Raw genomic sequence first — 22,113 nt, forward strand, 5'->3', positions numbered from 1 at the left:
TATGATGAGAAAAGGCCATGATTTCCTGGCTATACACCCATGAAAAAAACATTCTTGATCATATTTGCTGAAAATCTCAGAGGAGTCAAAAATCCAGCAGAATCTCAAGTCTGCAAACGTCTTTGACAAAGGCAACACACTGAATGGATATGAAGTTTGAATTATACTCTCAGTTATAGAAATGGCCACTCCAATTCAGGAAATAATAGATAACAGTGTGGGGAAGTTAATACTGTTGCTGTGTATGCTGTACCTGCTCAATGGATAAAGAGAGAAGTTTAGTCTTCAGTGCTTTCAATCAGATGCATTTTATGAGCTATTTTACTCACACACAACATTTTAAAGAGGATTAACAAAAAAGGATTGAATGGTAGTGAGTTTAAAACATTGTCAGCTCTTCCCTTTGATATTCCTTGCTTCTGTCAGTTCAGTAATAACCGTAATGTTTCTTAAATAGAGTGGTTTTCTGTTAATTTTCCTTTTTATATTTAATTTACTCTTAGCTCCCTGAAAAGTGCCCTATTGGTAGACCTCCAGTGGTTAAAGATTTCTCCTTAATCACATCTCAGAATCATAACTGTAATAGGTATAATTATGATTTTCCAAAGTAAATAACAATATTTATTTACACTCCAGCTGCCTCATGAGAATCACATATAATTACCAAAATCTGATATTTTAATTTAATATCTTCACTGCAATGACACGTTGAGTTCCAGCATTACAAAAATTAATGAGCTTTGGTTTGAAAATTAACTTGAACTGTAAATAATTAAGCATCTCCATATTTACATGTCCACAGGCATTTATTATGCCACAGTAGGAAAATCAAGTCTCAGTTTTATTCCTGAAGCTGTCAGAGCAATGTTCCTCAGCTGACTATGGTTGATTCATCTTCAGTGGATATCTAAAATAGAGGAGGGAGGGAAACAAGGCCTATTTGATGCCAGAGAGAGGGGTAGCAATATTATATAATCTGAACCAATGATTCGGTAAGAGAAAAGGACCCATTTACATTTAAATTACATTTCCTTTCACATTTGTGTGTATACACACACACACACACACACACACACACACACACACACTTTAAATGCCATAGATCCAAATGCTGTTTAAAATTGTAGTATCAGGCCGAGCCACTAGCCATTTGCTCACTAAGCCAATTGCACATGCTGGGAAGAAGACTGATGCATTCCTAAAACCTGAGTGAGTGCCTCTAGCCACTGTTTTTGGTAGGACAGTTTAACAATTTTCCTTCAAAACTGTAGTAGCGGAAAACGGAGTTTTCAACTAAATGATATTTTTCACAAAAAGTGTCTGCTTTCCATTAAACATTTTGCTTTTATTGAAAAACTGACCAACTCAAACCTAAAAAGTTTTGATTTTATGGCATAAAACTGGAAAATGTTGGCCAATACCTGAACATTTCTATTCAGCTATACTGCTGTGGTGGCTCATGGGATTTGTAGTTCAATCATCTCATCTTCCCATTCTCCTGGACTCCCTAGCTGGAATTCATCTCCCATGATGTATTGCTTCTCCTCACCCAAACCATAATGCATGATGGGAGATGTAGTCAAACCAGGGATCCTAGCCTGTAGTGGAAAATGGGAGCATGAGGTATACAAACAACAATTCCCATGAAGCTCCAAGAAGGCCTTCTCTGAATTGAACTATTTCAGCTTTTGGCCAAAATATTTTGGATTTTGCCAAAAAGTCAAGTTTCTGCAGGGAAAAAAATAATCCCATTTTCTGATTAGCTCTAGTTTTCAGGCTGTGCCTGAAAAAGTGTTTCTAAATGGCACCTCCCTGACACCATTGCTGCGTACAGTAGCTCCAGCCAGTACAGATGAACTATGACTCCAACACCTATTTCTGGCTGCCTGCCAGAAGTCCCACTGCACAGCAGGAGAAACACGAAGGCAATGACCAAGGGAGCAGTGTAGAGCCTCAGGGAGGAACAATAAGGCTGCCAAATGTATGATCCTTTTCCCAGGCCAGGTAAGTGGAATTGAGGGGTTGAGAAGTTGGGGCCCCAAGTTCAGAGGAAAAGAAAACAGAGGAATTCAAGATTAAATTGATGCTCTATCCGTTGGGCGGGAGGGAAGGAGGAAAGAAGGTTTTTGTTTTTTGTTTTTTTATTTATTTTAGTTTATTCTTTGTGAGGTGAGAAAACTGAATTTTTGGGAAAGGGGGAGAGGAAAAGGCAAACCTGGAACATAAATATAGTTCTGAGGAGCATTCTGTTGTTGTGGCTTAGGAAAATGCACCACAATCCTGCAAATAGCAGGTAGTTCCACACCAATTTGCTGGGACTTATCCCTTCCGTCTGCTTACATCTTGCCCCCCTTTACAACCATTTTATTTCCCTTCACTCCCAGTGGGACACTTTGAATCTGCAAGTTCAGCCTGGAGTATTTTGGGCTGTTTTGTTACTGTGGAATACTGCTGTATTTTTGTAAGTGCTACCTCACAATAGGGGGATCATCATAAGTCAAGTAAAAGGAAAATAAAAGTCGGACATCTCCTTCAGAGAGCTGCTTTGGAAGAATGAAAATGCAGTAGGCTTTAGGTTGAGTCTTTAATTATGTATTTAAATGTTATCTACTAGTCTATGTAAAATTGCTTTAGGGTAACAACCATGAGTGGGTATTGCATTGCACTGTTTTACAGTAAATTATGGGATACTGAAATGTACTTTATTTGACAAGCTTCTAAAACTTCCCTGGTTAAAGAAAACTGAAATTGGCTAAACATAGTTATCAGAAGGGTTAGAACACAAATAACATGTGCAAAATATAAACTATAATATACTAACAGTTAAAGGACATGAAAATATCTAATGATGAAAGAATAGTTTTTTTCCCCTGTTCTATATCTTGTATTACTTTGATTGATTTTACCAGCCCTAGTATAATCACAATATAACTCACAAACAGCAGATGAAACAACACCCTCTATTTATCATATTTTCCACTAAAGTATCTTTTCCATTTCTTTGTCAATTTTCTTTCTGTCAGTTCTTGTTTGTTAGAAGTGCCTTTTCCTCCTAGAAAACATAAAAGAGATTTGATAGCATGGTTGTATGTTGCCCTTTCTTATAATCCTGACTTTGTTTTGTATCATAAAAGATTTTTACAAAAATCTCCATCCAACAAATCTGTGTCATATAAAAGAAGTAGATACTGCAAATTATTTTTACTATGGTTAAGGTTGTATTAATGATTTTGTTATATTGCATTCAGCTACAAATGAATGTACTTCAAAATGGGAAAAAAATAAAAATGTTACTATCATTGGCCTTACACTCTTTTTACTAATCAGGCTGGGGCTCTGGGACAAAGGGATGATAGCATGACAAAGGCAAGATCATCAGGGACCCCACCACCAAAGCTGTAACAGAGTTCTCTCCTCCAACAAAGACACACAACTCAATGGGCAACAGTGACTAAATGGTCCTCCGCCCCCGGACCTGAAACCCAATGACCAACTGGCCAGTCTGATTGAGAATGTCAGTGAAGACCAGCCCAGCGCTGCTGGAAAAGCCAAAATGGGCCTCCACACTCTGTAACCATTTCAGTCCTCAGCACACGCAAGTGCTATTAAAAAGGCCTGGACCTCACAGAGAATCAAAATGGAGAGGGGGAACCTCCTCTGTTCTCTAGGCAGCAAACAAGACTATGTTACCATTGACAGCTCTCTCTGAAACCCCTCACATAAAATGGGCGAGCCAGACTAGGGGACAGCCTGGATTAAAATCCGTTGTTCTCTGCTGGGCAATTTACAGTGTAGGATAGCTACAGGGCTGTGGTTTCCCTCACAGAGTCACCCAAGTGAGTGGATCTAGTAAACATACTAATCCCATGAGAAAGGGATGCTGCATTTTGGTTTGAAGTATACTGTGTTTTTTTTTTATAACCCAGTGTTCTCCAATACCATCGAAACGGTTGAGCTGTTGGAAAAACTAGCTGTTTTTCATGCCTCTAAACCCCATTTGATCTCTTCATTACATTCCCACTAACTGAATAATCCCAAAATCAGAAGCAGAGGAATTGGCTGCATTTCAGCACTGGTATTTTTTCATAACAGGTGAAAAACACTTGTGAGAGTTGAGGGCAAAAAAGAAAGTTCACAAATTGAAGCAGACAAGTGATGCAGATTCTTCACCGTATTGTGTGTCAGCAGTACAAGAAGCATAGAAAACTACTAGCTATTAACATAGCAATTTAGCTAAGCACAACACTGCATGATTGTTATCTTGCCTGAATATAATTGGCTCATTAACCAAAACCATATCAACTTGTTCTTGACTTTGATAGTGTGAACAAGTGCACATATGAACTTTGACTGAAGAATATTTTATACAAATGGGATTGATTCACCAACTATTCCTGCTGTTCCATGCATTTACTTTAAAGTTATCTTTTTATGCCTAGAAGTAAAGCATAAGCTTTATCAAAATGACTGGCACTCCCTGCCTCTCCTTACCATCTCAGATAGCTGTTCTACCTCACTAACTCAATCTGTGCTTTTGTTTGTCATCTGGCTTTCACAGAACTGTCTGCTACCACACTGGTCTCACCCACTGAGTTTTCAGTGAATGTCAGTTTATTACTTGGCATGTCTACCCAAGAATCAAGTAATGAAGTAATATTTGAAGCAAAGTCTGTGGTGGGGCAAAAGTATTTTTCTCTAGATGAATGCTGTATAATTTCAGGGGTTAAGAAAGGGAGAGATCTTCTCATATTCAATACTGGCATTTGAATTTGTTTACCATCTGGGCATCAGCAAGGGAATTTGATTTCATATTCAGTGATCTATATTTTGTATTTGCTAGGTAATAGGTCGCTTAAGAATGATGCAGCAATCTGTCTCTCCCATATGCACACACTGACAGGTGTTATGTAAAATACAATGATTGGATTCAGTATATTAATAAACTAGATGCCCAAACAAGATATCAATGGATGGTTAAGTACTCAAGATTTAATTTATTCCCTAAAATACTGGGAATCTTCCCTTTTAGAGTTTTCAAATCTACAAACTTTTAAAAATAATGTTTCACTTTTCAATGACATAGCTACACATTGTACGTGCTTTAAGGCAATGTCAAAAGATTTATACTTTCAGAGGGGGGTTGCGGCAGGATCCATAGTTCCACAGATTTGGATTCTTGTGTCATGAAGGCACAAAATTTAGAACCAAGAATCCATGGGACAGAGACCCCTTTCTAGAGAGTGCTGGCATCAACTGTGTGGACTATAAGGTAGCAGAGAGCTAGACCTGTTATGAACACTTCAATTTCTTGTTAGGGCAGGGGGGATTCTTTGATTGAACTGGATCCAGTCTCATTTAATCTTAATTTCATAGACTGTGTTTCATACAGATAGAGAGTTTTAAACTAATTGTCTCATGCCTCTCACTTTTTGAGGATTGGTAGAGGGTTCATTTGAGGAGAATTTAACTGACGTTACAAATTTTGACTGTCAACCTTTATCATTTTCCTTTAAATACTGGCAGTGACTAGATGAGCAAATGGAGCAGCTGTTTAAACGGCTACTTTAATATCCTCTCCACTGATCAGAATATGCCACCAGGTCATTAATTTCTACCTGGTCAGGCAGCACGGTGGACAGAATTGGCTTCATATCAGTCTGTACAGGGTTTTGAACATGTAAAGCACTATGCATGTGCTAAGTGCTATTATTTTAATAAAATTATTGCTATTAATTGCATAGGCATAATGCTCCAGCCAGTATAGTTATGATATACAGATAGGAGAGGGGGGACTAGAAGAGATAAACCAACAGTTAGATATGGGCATAGAGTATTTATTATGCACACTGGGTGAAACTGAACCTCATGCAGAAATCTGGCCTATTTTGAGGCCTTGCACTTATCCTCTACAAGGTGAATTTTGCCTTCCAAAATAAGGAGCACCAAATATAGGTGGTCTGGAAGACTACACAGTCTCTGTTATTAGTGGGGGCTTGTTGCTCCCATCAGAAGAAACCTCACTCACAAATCTGGTCTGATCCTGCCACAATCAATAGGCACAAGCTCCCCTCATCTTGTCCATTGTGAAGCATCTGGGATATCAGTTCCAACTGTGTTGCCATTGCCCATCCTTACCTGTTCTTGCCCAGAGCCATTAGTCCCAACCTAGCCTACTGCTGCCACTTGACCAAATCAGCTCTGGTCCAAAGCTGCCAGTGTGGTTCAGACCTCTGCTTCTGTTGCTTCTCCCCAGTGAGGTCTGCTCCCATCTGGCAAAAGCAGCTGCAGTCCTGCCCACAATGGCTCCAATGAAACACTGGAATCAACCCCTAATGGTGTCAAAATCATAGAATCATAGAGTTGGAAGGGACCTCAGGAGGTCATCTAGTCCAACCCCCTGCTCAGAGCAGGACTCAGGTGGAACATTTCTCCTCAAGTGGGAAGCTAGACCAAGGTGAGGCTACCAGATAGAATTCCCACGCTCTACCTGCTCAATTAGGACTGCATTACCTAGTCTGCCCACTATCAGATCAGGGTGACTCACTTTCCCCATGGAATAGCCTCCATGATTTAATACCCTCAAATACCCATCCACATATATGCAGCTGCATAACACATGGAAGGCGATTCCTAAGAAAAGATCCTTAGGAATAATACATCTATAACCACTTCATGAAGCTACACTGAAGCATATGAGAAGTAAACCTGGCAGCAGGTAGGATCCTCCCCTCCATTTTCCCTTTTCACCCAGGCAGGGAACCAGAGAGCTTCAGTTTCCAGTAAGCTTTGTATCTGTAGGGCTTACACAAATACTGCCTAGTAATAATAATTAAATAATATTTACTATTGTCTCTAATGCAAACCGACCTGTAAGAATAAAAAGGAGAGTGTTTATATTACTCCTGTAGATTTCAATGGCAGTTGAGGGCCCTCTGCACTTTTTATGACTCAATCATTGACACAGGAAGCTGGTCTTTTGCTTTAATGCACTGGACTGGGAGTGAGACAACTTGCATTCTCTTCCCAGTTCTGCCACGTACTTCCTGTGTGACCTTGGACACGTTGCACAAATTAACAGTTTTAAAAGTGGTCTCGGATTCTGGGTGCCCAGATTGACAAACCATGGGCCTCACTTTCCAAAGTGTTGAAAATCCAGTTGAAGCCAATAGGAGTTGTGGGTGCTCAGAATCTCGGAAAATCAGGCTTGAAAAGGTTAAATTTCAGCACCCAAAGTCAGAGATCACTATTAAATTTTGTCCCTATCCACTAAATGCCTCTGTTTACATAAATGTAAAATTAGAATACTTACCTCCTTCATGTGGATGCTGTAAGGCTTAATCCATGTGTGTTTGTAAAATAATTTGAGCTCAGGGCATGGCTGCTTTCTCTTTCCCTCTAAGAAGTAAAAGCTGTTATTAGTGAATTAATTTAACATTTTGTTATTGTATGACATTAATGCAGACAGTGACGGACTGGTAGAATGGCAAGTAATTTGTCATTTCCCTTTCCATATTAGGCTTTTAAATACTCTTTTGTGTGCTATTGTTATGCTATAGAAATCCTCTTCCATTAACTGGTGTTCCCAAGATTCTAATCTAGTTGCTGGATTGTTTGTAGATCTCCTATATACCACATGAAAAAAAAAAAGATGGCCTTGTTTGTTCTTTTAAAGACAGGAGGTATTTAAAAGAACAAACAAGAAGTATATACACAAGGCCAAATGAAGTATTTATTAATCAATTATAGCAATGTAATTAGTATCAAATTAGAACATACTTGAGATTTGATTAATAGTTAATTGTCTTTATTCACCTGGGAATCCATTGTTTCCATATTCTTTGCCAAGATAGTAATTAAAAATATCACAGTTCAGTGCATTGGAATCATGTGTAACTTTTCAGGTTCTCTTCAATGGATGGAGGTAGAAAATCTTTATGTATACATAGCTCATGATCTAGCTATGAATGAAAAATGCACAAATAAATGTTATATGCTGTACTGAAAATGTGGATTGTGTTTTAAGAACCCACTCCTCTGAAGACGTAACTCACATTACTGCTCCTATAATGAATGGGATGAGTAGGATCGGGTTCTATGTCTGTAACCCTTTCGTTTTGACTTATGGCAACAGTTTGCTGGAGAATACAAGCTAACATGAGTTTGAAATAATATATTATATATAAAATAGTATTATTTAATTTTAAAAATGATAGTGAATTAACTGTCCTTACAAAAATGCATGTAAACTCCAGTCACATAACTTTAAAAAGTCCATCTTTACTGGCATCTTCTAGCTTCAGTTAAACTCTAGCCTGCATTAAAGTCTGGCCTTAGCGGACTGCCTGCCCTTGGTGCTGAATATTAATGTATTGTCACTTTTTCCTTTCGGATTCAGCCAATGACAGTCATCTCCTTCCAATCACCGTAGTTTTGTTTTGCTTCACCATTAAAACAGTTTGTTGCTTTGCCCCCTCATTCCCCAGTGCAGGAGAAAACAATGGGTGATCAACACAGGCCATTCATGTAAAACAAAATAAGAGAACAAAATAAACACAACAATTGACTAATAGTTTACAATATTACTTATTAATTTCAATGAGGAGATATTATGTTGCATTGCTGCCATGTTTTGCCAAGAGACTAATAGCACCACTCCATATTCCACGTCTTATTCCACATCCATAACGGAGATTGTGTTCTGCAACAAGTGCTGCTGTCTTGTTCTGGATCTAGAATGAGGAAAATGAGCCTTAAAGGTAGAGTCTGGTCTTCTTTGTAATACAAGCAGAGGACAAATGAAGGAATCAGCACCATGTTGTTCAGCTTGAAGCTGATTTCTCATTTTCTATCCCCTAGGGGATTCAGGGAAGGTTTCAGTGATGGGTTTTAATAAAAGTAGGGTAACCTTCTGGGTTAACCCACTAATAGCTCTCCTCCTTGGGCTCTCAGCCTCAGTGGAGGATTACTCCCTCACACAAATAAAAATTGTTAATACAAAATATGCAGGCGTAATTTCATGGGTATTTTTTTAAAAATATCTAAATCTTGAGCTAAGATCTGTCATGGCTTGCTATGGCTTTTTAATAAGCCACTGCTGCTTCTGATGCAAGGCTAAGGCCAGTCTCTTACACATTACTAGCTCTTTCTTACCATTCTTACTATTACTGGAGTTACAAATGTGTGTGTCAGAGGCCTAGTTGAGCTCCCCCTTCTGGACACTGTGTTTGGGTCTCAACACACTGGACCTATGTGCTTTTAGCTTCCTGAGTCTGAGCACAGGCCAGGCACTGTTTCTGGCCCTGGGCTTCCAGGCACAAACTTGGAGTGCACTGATTCTCTTTGTAGGAACCTCTCCTGAGCGCTGAGATCTCACAGTCCAACTGTCTTGGTCTTGAGGTTAGAGCCAGCTTCCCCAGACTCTGCCACTGCTTAAGCACACTCCATCCCAGCAGTCCAGCCTTGTGCACACCCTGGTTTACAATTGACCTCTTCAGGAACATGTGATAGTTTAAATAAATATACGTAGGTTTTGCAAAAGTTTCTAACACAACTATGCTTTACTTCAGACAGCACAAGAGATATACAGATACACGTAAATAACAATAAAAAAGCCTATATATCATTCCTTGCCTCAGTTTCCTCACCATTTGAGTGCTCTTTGAGATTTGGGCCAGTGTCCTTTCAGCAATTCCAGGATCCCCCTCCTAGACACGTTTTCTCCTCCAGACCAGCTCTCTTCTTCCCTGGACAGTCTCTCAGCCAAAAAAGATCTCCTCTGTTACAAAAGCATGTCCTTTTGTTCCTGACCAAGCTTCCTCTGACACTGACAAGGGAAAGCTTTTTTTATATCCTATCACATGTACGTGGTTTCAGTATCCTGTTTCTGGGGAAATTCCATTTCTTCAAGCTGCAGTGCAACTCCCCTGCTGAAGAGAAGTTGGAGAAAACTGGTTTTATCTAGGATACCGTTCTGCCCAGATCTATTCAGGTGCTTGTAGTCTTTAACAACCTATATTCATAGACAGACTCACAAATGCCAAACTCTGTCTCTTTAATAGAAGGAGCATGAGGCAGAACACAGTGCAGATAATCACAAGGATGTAAGCCTACGGAGAGTTCATTATCTTGAACAAAATGTATAAATTGTACATAGATCCCCAAATTGTCACATCATGCAAAGAGTATTTTGTCAAGAACAACATCCAGGATCAATAAATTCCCGCAGTCAAGGTTTTGCGGATGGATGGATGGAGGACTTTGAGTGTTCACTGTTGAAAAATGACTTGGTTTGTCATAATTTTGAGCATCATTCAAAGAGTAATGTCAAATAGTGTTGGAACTAGAAAGAGCAAAGCAATTAGTTTTTTCAGTGTGCTGATGCCAGTATATCCGTTCTCATCATATGACTGCTTCCCAGTAATGATGTATACAGTTAATATATACTTATGTGAATAACAAGAAGAGTTTAATCCGGGCATAAACACTATTCAGTAGTGAATTCCATCAAGGATACATTCAGGAAGTGCTGTGCACCATATGAAAGGGATAAATTTTGCCCTGGATGTTTGTTCTTAACACCAATGTTTAGAATTTATGACAGCTGTGCATACATCAAGGAGAGACTAATTGTTGGTTAATAATGAGGTGTTGATTAGAATGAGATATTATGTTTCATATATCCTGTATTGGAACAAATGACTGGACAGTTTTAGTTACCAGAGAGAATAGCATTTATTCACAAGCCACTATTACAATCTTTACAAAAGCCTTTGAAATGGGAGTTAGAGCAAAATATTCATCTCGTTGTGAATTCTTGTACAGAAGCTCATCAAATCACGTGAGCTTCCAGTCACAAGCTAGCTTCTGTTTTCTGTCTTCTTCTATATCTTAATCTACAATGAACCAGTTACCAAGATCTTTAAGAAACAAGGAAAATATTGAGGCCTACAGCAGAAGGAAAGTTTTCAAACGTGTGAGATAGTAAACCTACTGAAATATTAGCAATATGGTTCAAAGGTGCTAGGCCAATATCATACCAGAGATACTCTGACAGGATAGAGATTTTGCTGGCCATTTAAAAATAAACCTGTACTTTTCTCATAGAAAGAGGGCAGAAAGTTCATGTATCTAGATCCAAATTTTCTCAGAGTGTGGAGGCATTCAGATCAAGGCCTGCAGTCTGGTCCTTCAGGATCTACAACCCCATGGAGGGAGGAGGGGCTTTTCTGTTGAACAATACTGTGCATGCAGACTTTATCTGGAGCAGGGTGGGAATACCACCTGTTTACACTTATTATAGAGAAAGAGGCTGGCTACAAATTAGAAACAAGAAGTTCAGAGCAGGTCTACACTTAAAACGCCACATTGGTGCAGCTGCACTGATGCAGCTGTGCCGCTGCAGTGCGTAAGCGAAGATGCTCTAAATGAAGCGAGCTCTCCTGTTGGCTTAGTTAATCCACTTGCCTGAGAGGCAGTAGTTATGGCAGGAGAAGCTCTTCTGTCGATATAGCGCTGTCTATACGAAAGGTTAAGGTCAGTATAATGACATTGCTCAGGGATGTGGATTTATCACACCCCTGAGCGACGTAGTTATACTGACATAGGTCTGTAGTGTAGACTAGACCTTAGTTTGGACGAGTATCTAATGAACCAAAGGAAATTGTCTATTCCTATTCTATTTTTCACTTCATTCTCGGAGGAGTTGAGCTAACGCCAAGCTTGAGAGTATTCAGCACCTTGCAGGATTGGGTCCTCGGGGCCAGGTTTTCAAATCTGTTTAGGCACCAATCTGCCTCTTTAGGCATCTACATATCTTTGAAAATCTTTCCTTCAGTCTTTTTCTGGGCAAACCCCTACTGCAGTCAGGTCAGTGGGAACTCTTTAGCATCTCTGAAAATTAGGCACCTTTTTACGTGTGGAACTTCAAGCAAACAAATTTGGAAATTTGGGCATGACCTGCTGACAGGTGCAAGTGCTCAGCACCTTTTAGGGCTTGGTCTTTCATAGGAAAATAAATGGATAGTTGGAAAAAATTCCTATAGCAGAGGAAATAAAATAAATATTATTTATTATTAAATATAATGTAAATCCTGTAAATTCTGCCACATTAATGAAAGCGAAAGAATTAAAAATTAAAGTTTGAAAATAGCCATTAGACTTGAGGGTGAAGTTCTGCTTTCATCTTATCAATGGAAAAATGAGGAAACAATGTTCTTGCTTTCCTTCTTTTTCTTGCAATCTCCTCATGCTCTCTCAGACCCGAATTCTATTACCAAATAACCAAACAAGAAAGGTTCATAACTCTTTTCACCTTTTCAAAATTATCCCACTATTGCCATCTTGTGGATGACATGTAGCACAAAGTTGCACATCTACCATTTCTCTTTGCTACTGCAATTGGTGGAAAAGACAGAAAACCTGATAATACCTAAATTTCCCAATCTGATCTCCTACATATAATGTTCCAAAGAACAACAAACTTTTTTGTAGAACTGGGTTTCACTATTGCAAGTTAATTATGCCCTTTTTATTATTATTTTAAATGAATCGGTTAAAGAAAAATAAAGTTGTTTCGGTAGTTAATTTGCTACTTTTTGCATTTAAGATGGCGGAACATGTTACTAGTAAAGTAACAATGAAAACTGTAGCATCAGCTTGGAAATTAAATGTATGCTATAAAGATTGTTTTAAATTTATCTGGATATTTTACATGTTATTTTGTCATTCGAAAGCTTAGGCTATCAGAAGAAGGTCCAGTGGTTAGGGGCAAAGCCTAGGATTTAAGAGACTGAGGTTCAATTCCCTATTCTACTACAGCCATCTGGTGAACATAGGCTAAATTATATGTACCCATTCTGTGCCTCAGTTTCCCATTGGTAAAATGGGCTAACAGCACTTTCCTACCTCATTGGAGGTGTTGTGAGAATGAATGCATTATTGTGAGGTGCTCAGATAATATGATAATGGGGGATATATTAGCACCTGAGATAGATAGAAAGCTGCCAGAAGAAAAATGGGGTCTCATAAAAACATTTTTTTTTTTTTTTTTTTAGAAAAAGTGACAGATTTTTTTGGTAACTCTGACATGAGTGAAAACAAAAATGTGGATGAGTCATAAATATTAACATATCAGAACTTCAGGAATCCCGAGAAAAATTTCAGGCAAATAGCCATAGGAGGCCCAAAGGCTGGATAGAGCTTATGGGGGACTGTGTGGCCCCATGTTAAAAGCCATACTTTGTGTTCATCAAGGTACATTTCTACTTTCGACTTTTATATTGCATCTATGACATTGAAAATATAACCTGACCGGAATTCATCATTAAAATAGATCAATTGGCTCCCCTACTGTGGTGAGAGGAGAACCCCATAAAGATCCCAGTTACACCTACATTCTTTTTATGTGAAATGCATCAAAGAAGCTGTGTTAGCCAAAGTTACCATAATCCTCAGGCCAACCTATGCATTGTTGTATGATCATGGTAGACAGGGAGCAGTTATGTTTTGGAGACTTGGGGGAAGAAGTCAGAACAAATATGCCTCCCTCCCATCTTGCCCCCCCTAAAAATGTAGAGGAAGGCTCTTCTCACTGAAAAGTTTTAGCGCTTCTGAGGCTAGGACTGAGCTGACCACTGCTGATTCAGGCAGCTGCCACGCTACAGGTAATCACAGCTGCAGGAGAACAAGCCTGTCCCCCACCAGCCCAGCACTACTAGGAACGCATAGGAGAGGCTCTATGCTGTCCCTCGCTGACAAATAAACTCCTGTTGCCCAGCTACAGTTAAGCTTGTCATCTACCTCAGAAAATACTCTCTCTCTTTTTTAAACCTATTTCTTTATTTAAGGAATATTTATAAGGTTTACAGATCCTAGCCACGATAATCATTAGCTCTCTCCATTTAATATGGTGTTACCATGCTACAGAGTGACCTCTGACAGGCCATTTCCAGTGATTTTTTTAAATTGAGTAAATTCTCTGGTTATACATATTTAACCAAACGCCCTCCAATTTCTGTTCACCCAGAGAGGATTTTTAATGTGGCAGGAGATGTTCTAGCATTATGTCTGTATATTGCTTCCTGAGAAGCTTCTGACTTTCCTGCTTCTTAAAGTTAATTTTCAATATAGCCTTGATGCAAATTCCCTCAGGGTTGCTAGTAGAGCTTTGCAAGCTGTTTCAAGCTGCGTTCAAAAAGAGTTTGCAAATGTATGTGACAGGCAGTTCTCAGGCCCTGAATCAGGAAAAGGGTTCACATTCCAATGAAAACATTTCCCCCACATGGTCAAATCTAACTATGAACCCATAGGCAAGTTCTGGCTTACATGACTTTGTGTCCTTTTCAACTGCATTACTGGAACTCAAAGTGGAACTGGGCCTTGGTTTTAATACAACAGCAGAATTTTGACTCCAGGAAAACAAATTTCCCTTCTCAAATTGGGCTAGACTTGTATGGCACTTCCCTTTAATGTACTAAAACCACTATGTGGTGGAGTCAAACCAGCACGGGGACTCAGAGGGACAAAAGTTCTGACATTTCCATTAAAATTTTACAAACTCAAAACACTCCCTTTACAAACCCAATTGATTTTTTGTTTGTTTTTTTGTTTTTGTTTGTTTGAGCTGGCCTAAATTGACTCAGCCAATAAGGAACAAAGGAGAAATATCTGGCACTTTCTATCATGTGACTTTCCCCATGCAATCTAGCCAACTTTCTGAATTTTACAGAAACACCTAGATCAGAAACCTGATAAAGTCTGTGAAAATCTAGATAAAGCAAAAAATTTGCAAAACACTTTTAAGGAAAGTGTGGCTGAGCCAAGGCCTATTAAAGTCAAGGGAAAAATTCGCATTTAGAAATCACATTTGCGCAAATCACTGCTGCTAATAGATGTAGTTTGAAATTGTACCAAGGCTGAAGGAGAGTGCTTACTTTAAAAGTACCCAAAACTTAATTGCTGGCATCAATTTTGAGTTCTTGGATCTTAAGTGCTATGAGGCTTTCATAGGTGTGCCTCTTACATTTGGACAGTTAGGATTTGTAGTGGTATGGGAATGTGTAATGAAAGTGCTATAGATCACCTTTTTCATAATTATGTCACACAATTACATAATTATTGATGCTGGCTAAGAAGATTCTTCCTACTTCTCTCTTGTAATCTACACTTTTACTCTCTGCTATGTATCTGAAGGATTCTTGTGGGGAGAGAGAGAACCCGGGGGGAAAAAGTCCACTATACCTCACACTCCAATCACTCAGAAAAATATCACCCTAAAAATCAGGGGGCAAAATGTTCTTTTATTAATTCCTAGTCATACAGAAAATGCAGCTGCAAAATTCTGATCTTTCACAGTCTCCACATTCTAACATCCCTGCAGATCAGGGTTTAGGAATACTCTTGTAAATTACAAGGTCAAGAAATTTGCAATATTCAATGGACAATTAATGTGGTCCTTTATGGAGTCATCACATTTTCTCACCCAATAATATATAATATTTTTGTAGTTTGTTGACATTGTAATTCATACTTAGTTAGCAGGTGTCATGGTCAAATGAAGCTATTACATTTCTTTGACTTTTGAAGTTGGGTGTAAACAATATGCTTAGACATGAGTAGCTGAATGTAAAGTAACTTTGTGTTACAAAATAAATTTTAAATATGTTGTTGGTCGGATCTTATATTTAAGTTTATCATTGCTTCTAAAAGCTTTTGTAAAATGTAATTTCATGTTTCCAAGACACTTAATACTCCCATAGATAATACATATCACTTCCATGTCTGTCATATCTGGTATTGCTGGAGCCAGGGTTGCCAGTTTTGGTTGGACACATTCCTGGAGGTTACATCACATGACATAATCTTTAATTAAATATTAAGCTTTAATTTCTGGAGGCTCCAAGACTATCCTGGAGGGTTTCCAATACTACCTGGAGCAGCTGCAGTAAAGTGGGGATGGGGAAGGGACATGTTCTGGGTCTCCCAAGCAAACCAAATTCAGCATATGTCCCTAGAGTCCCTTCCCCACTTCTGAGGGCACCATTTGAGGTACCATCCTTCCCTTCATGGGAGAGGGAAAGAAACTGAGCCAGGATGGGTTAGGGTCCTCCTGGCCAGCCCTTGGATCAAGCACATGGTGTCAGCAGCCCATCCATCTTTTAAGATAATGGCCTTCTCCAAATGCTAAATGATACAATTAATCCTGTAGTGGTGAGGGCAGAGGGAGGTAAGGAAGGGAGGGTTACTGATATACATAATAAATTTGTTTTAAATATTTTTCATTGGGTGAAGGGGACCTCTAGGAAATTGTGTACAAAACTGTACAGTAAAAGAAAAATATTTAGGTAGCAAGATCAAGCACTCAAAATTCAGGAAATGCCAGATTTGTGGCTCACCATCCTACCTTAATTCTGCTCCCCTGTCTATATGCATTAAGATACAGTATTTAATTATATGAGCACATGCTATTTTTTTTTTTAACAGGACCTCTGTCTTATTCATTGAACAGGCTGTACACACAAGGGAGCAGAGTAAAGGCTGTACAGGCAACCACGCATCTCTGCCATTTCTTCATTTCTGAATGTTTGACTTTGCAACATAAATAACTTTCTTTTCACATAGGATGCGTTTGTTTTTATAGTTTTATATTTAGAATGCATTGCTGCATCCATTGGATTTTAAGCCACTAAATAAAGAAATATTATGAAACAAGTCAAGCATATAGACAGCAAGACTAAGCAGTGGTCTACACCAAAATTTTAGATTGATCTATTCCTAAAATTTAGATTGGCATGATGTACTTAGGGATGTGAATAATTCTACCGTGAAAATCGACATCTTAGCAAAGAAATAGCTGAGGATTCCCATTCACACAGACTTTATTTTCCTAAGCCTCAGATGAAGATGATTCTCAAACTTAAGAAAATATTATCAAAGGAGAGAGGAGATGCCCCAGATTATTCCTCCTTTTTTTCTACCTTTGGTACTCACAACACCTGAAGGAAACAACTTTGGACTGGGGAAGGGATCCTGAATGAAAAGTTTAGCCAGGAAGGCTGTTAAAACATGTGCTGAGAAAGCTTTCCTTTGAATTCACCCTAACTTATTAAGTTAGGCATTAGCTGTGATTTACTTTTATTTTCTTGTAACCAATTCTGACTTTTATGCTTCATTACTTTTAATCACTTAAAATCTTTCTGTAGTTAATAAACTTTATTGTTTTATCTAAACCAGTGTGTTTGGATTGAAGTGTTTGGGAAACTCCATTTGGGGTAACAGGATCGGTGCATATAATTTTCTATTAATAAAATGACAGAATTTATATGGCTTGTATTGTCCAAGAGGGTGCTGGGCAGTACAAGACACACATTTCTTGGGAAAATTCTGAGACTGGGAATTGCTCGTGTTGCTCTGCAGTGTAAAACAAGGGTGGCTGGCTGTAGCACTCTTACAGTATAACTGGTAATAATTTACACACTGGAGGCTGTGGGTGAGCAGACCAGGAGTGGTAACTCTCATGCTAACACACTGTTAAAGGCATCCCAAGTTGGAGAACTGAAGGAACACAGTCATTATCGATCAACTGTACCCTGGGTAATGTCACGCATGGGAACCACAACTTTAAACAACATACCTATTGAACACATACCTTTGATCTCCCTAGGTCCATGTTTTCCCCAGAAAAGAAAGGCACAAACAGAAATGCAGCAAATGCCACTTCTGTTGTGTATTTTACTATCTTGGAGATAATATTCCTAAACTTTTTTGCTTTTTGCAAGCACCACATATAGAATATATAGAATAAAATGCCTTAAAAGACCATTTGAAATATTGATTTGTATATTTTGCAAAGAGCGGAATGAATGTGTGTGTAAATATTCATACAGATTAAATCAGCAACAGATTAAATCTGATTTCACTTTGTACACAACTCTTTTACATTTGTTTTCTGTGGACACTCAAGTGATCACACTTTATTAGCACAAATACTTTTGATTAACTCAAATCCTTGAACAATCCCCAAAAGTGAGTTTTAATTTTCTTTTTGACTGTAATGTTCAAAATTGATGTTGTTGTTGATTACCTAAAAGTTCAAGTGAGGAACAATAGCAATGTCATTTGACTTATGTCAGTAAATAACATGAATAAGTATGAATTTCAAATCTGGATTTTCAAATATTTACAAGAAAGTGTAAGCTATTTGAATAGGGAAAAATAATAATGTCAAGGTATACCAATGATTTCTGAATAACAAAGAAGTTGAGAAATTTCATAATCTACTCATGAACATTTTGCAAAGAGAATTAGGTGAAATTATACAACAACAAATATCATTCTGGGGCCTGGTCTACATAGGAGAAATTGACTGGTATAATTATTAGCTCTTCCAATCTAATTTAGCTCTTCTGGAATAATACCCCCATGCAGATAGTCTCAATTCTGGAATGGAACCTTTGTGAATGGTGTAGTTTTTCCAGATTGAAATCACTTTTTTTTCTGGAATAGAATGTCAGCACATGGACTTATTCTGGAACAGATATTGCAGAAAGGGCTGTTCTTGCAATATTTTTCTAGTGATGCTGAAACTAGGAAATACACCAATGAAAATATCACCTGGATTTCCAGGGTAAACTAATAGATACCAGTTTTTGTACTTTGAGATTTTCCCATTTCCAGAGGGAGTAACTGGAGAATGATACCACAGCAGAACTACAGAGACTTAATCCAAGTCCTGTTGAAGTCAATGGGCTGCAGGTCAGGGCCTCAAAGTGCTGAACAAAATACTTGTGAGTCACTTCAAATAGGCACCTCCTCAGCTCTCCTAACAATGTAAATAGAAGTTACCCTGTTTTTTTCCCCTGAAAATACTGACATTCATTATGTATTATTGAAATAATTGAACTGTCCTAAACTGCTGAAGAAATTGATCTTTTCTACTCACAGGGAGAACATTTGTGTACAGTTTGTTGCTGAGCACCTCACACAAAGATTATGTCCTACATATTGTGGGAGTTCTGTCAGCATAGACAACTTAGATTAATTGTAATAAATTGTCACTAAAGCACTCATCTAATATTGTGTGAATAAATTTCATTTTCTAACATTATGAAACAGCCAAAATTATAATAAATTACCTACCTAACCCTTTGAGAATTTTTTGCATAATTTTCCAAAACAAATTGATTTTAGCAGAGAAGCTGCTAATTTACATGGGCAGGAAGTGGTTTTCTTTAGTGTGATTAATTTAATTTCAATTTCCCTGTTTGCATGAATTCACTCCAGCAATTCATCACTGCTAGAATTAAACTACAACTGTGTTTTAATTTAGTAGGCATATAACATGTATTATATCTGAATGACAATCAACTGTCTTTAAAGATAAGGTGTGAAATTTGCATATATGTACAGAAAAGCATAGGGAAGTTCCCTTTACATATAAAAATATGAACAATAAAACATTTAATGGACAGTATTAAAATGGATATTTTGGGAATGATTTATTGCTTTTAGAGCAGGAAAAGCTCTGAGGACTTCATCCACCGGTTTGCTGTCAGCTTAATATTTTCACCTTTATGTTTTTGATCTTAGTCAATTTATTTATGATGAGCAATAATATGAGGACTCTGACTCTTGCATATTATGGAACTGAGAGTGTATGTATGTACACACACACACACACACACACACACACACACACACACACACAGTATTGGATTGGATTGGATACTGAGTGACATAAAGAGTTTATAAACTCTTTGTTACTTTTATAAACTCTTTATGTCACTCAGTATCCAATTCAGTAGGAGCCTATGTGGATTATAGTGGATTATAAAAATAAACCAAGTGTGCATTTTAACTTTCATATGGATTAAAATGCACACTTGGTTTATTTTTATAATCCACTTTTTCTATCAATAAGTCTGATTTTAACTATAAAATGAATTAGGTACTGGCAGCCCAAATATCAAAGGGCCCAATTTGCCTTATTAATTCAGTTTTGGGCATCTAACTACAGTGAAGGTGATTTGTGGGAGTATCAAAAGCATGTGAGTTCAAGCTCTAGCAGCCAATCAGAGAACTTATTTGCGCTAAATGTTCTCTTTACCTGTTCATCTTGGTGACTGGATGGCTCATCTCTCCTTGTTATTTTGGAATTATGTTTCAGCCTCATTTGAGGCAGCTCTGGTCAGTATTGCTTGGTAATATTGTTCTTCCAGTAGTGGACGTTAGGTCAGGAGACCCTACTTTGGGAGACCCCATTTGTTTGTTTTTGAAGTCAAAAGCAAGGGAAGGTGATAGTGTGGATTATATAGTTATATTTAAATTATACTTCTCAACCTTTAAACCTGCCAATGTGCAACTCCTGTCATTGAAATGTGTGACAAATGACTAATGTGGAATATCCGTGCTTTGCTAGGACATACCATAATTGACAGATTATAGTTCTTAAGTATAAAGCCTTTTTTAATCATGCATTCACACTGTATGGATCAGTGAAACTGGACATGGGAGATTTGCTACCAGTGAGCATTTGAAGGTCATAACCTGGAAGTTCTGCTTTGAACGTGCTGGTTTTAGTTAACCATCTTGTATATGCAGTCAAAGTTCCACTTTAAAAAGTTCAAAACTATGGGGCTGACCTTGCAATTGTTAAATACAACCCTTGGTTCTACAGCAAAATTAGTCTTCCTCTGTGGGAGTAATGCTCTCTGCTTTTTTGAGAATATTTGTTAAAATGCAACACACCAAAGTCCACAAAAAACCTATTGATAAGAGATAGAAGAATATCTCTGCCTTAAAAGGAGGACAGAAAAGGCTTCTATATTTTAAGTAAGACTAGCTATTGGATTAGAAAAGATTTGAGAAAAATATCAATCAACCAACAAAATAAGGAAGCAAAACTTTCTGGCAAGCAGGAAAGTAAAATAAAAGCTTCACACAGAACCACTCCATACAGAACCTGGCCACTCACTACTGCTATTGCCACTGCCATCTTTGCTGCTGCTTGCTGTCACCTCTACCTCTATCTGTGCTGCCATTTTCTGAGGTTCCACTATTTAGCCCACTTCTTAGTGTTTCAGCTCTTAGTGATTTCATCTGGAGGCAGGCAACTTCACTACTGCTGCTGCTGCTGCATCCTCTTTCACTGCAGCAGTGTCGCCACATGATGGCTTAGACCATCTTATCAGTGATTTCCGCGTTAGTGATCACTCAGCAGAAACAAGGACTCTATGTTGAATCTGATCAGCTCTCTCTTTAAACACTGAAGGGGGAGAGGCAAATGTTATCTATGACTCTTTAAACAAAGTCAACACCACAATGCGACACTCCATGGTTAAAGTATAGGAATACTGACATCCACTGCACAAGTCCCCAGGGCCCCCTAGACAGCATGACCCCCCCTATCTCTCCCCACATTCCCTTTGCTAGCAGCATCAGCAGCCCCCCTCAAACTTCAACCACCCATATCAGATCAAACCCAGCTGCCTTGACAGGTGGAGGAACCTTCCCCTTTAGAGATCACAAAGGCAGGCACAACTCACCAGCTTGGAGTTGTTTAACTGCCCTTCAGTCATATAATAATGATAACAACATTTCATTATCCCTGTATTCAAGACTAAAGTGAATTTTAACCCAGAACTGCAAAAATTGACCACTTGCAGAAATGTGGGGGGAGGGTAGTGACACATGACCCCATGTGCTTCTCCCACACCTTGCCTCTATTTAGAGGAACAATGCCCCCCCTGCAAACTATGCCTTCATATTATGGCTCATAATAAGTAAATGGACTAAGATAAAAAACATAAAGGTGAAAATATTAAGCTGACAACCACACTGGTATTTGTAACTCTGAGTTTCTACTGTATTGTCAATGCCCTTTGTAGTTGTAGTTTTAATTCAGTATGTTAATCAGGTGCTTAGCTGAGAAAAAGTATGCAAATGACAGATTTCTTCAAAAGTCCAATATTAAATAAATATAGGACTGTTACAGTATCCTCATCTTTGGATTGTGCTGCAAGGGCCTAAAGGAGTATCTGAAGCACCTGGCATTGGCCACTGTCAGAAAACAGAATACTAGGCTAGATAATTATCCAAACAAAAAGCAAATGCTCAAGA

General features: G+C 38.3%; 1 long non-coding RNA gene across 1 annotated transcript; it reads right to left on the minus strand.

Annotated features, from left to right (window-relative positions):
* Positions 1-2,637: 2,637 nt before the first annotated feature.
* On the minus strand, positions 2,638-9,919 carry LOC137147637 (uncharacterized). Its single transcript, XR_010918275.1, has 4 exons — positions 9,645-9,919; positions 7,813-8,729; positions 7,310-7,395; positions 2,638-3,052 (listed from the first exon to the last, which is right to left on the minus strand). It is a non-coding gene; the product is annotated as an uncharacterized lncRNA (long non-coding RNA).
* Positions 9,920-22,113: the final 12,194 nt, after the last annotated feature.

This window comes from Emydura macquarii, unplaced genomic scaffold (assembly GCF_026122565.2).
Source record: "Emydura macquarii macquarii isolate MOO-44397 ecotype Brisbane River unplaced genomic scaffold, CSIRO-AGI_Emac_v2 contig_561, whole genome shotgun sequence".
NCBI lineage: Eukaryota > Metazoa > Chordata > Testudines > Chelidae > Emydura > Emydura macquarii.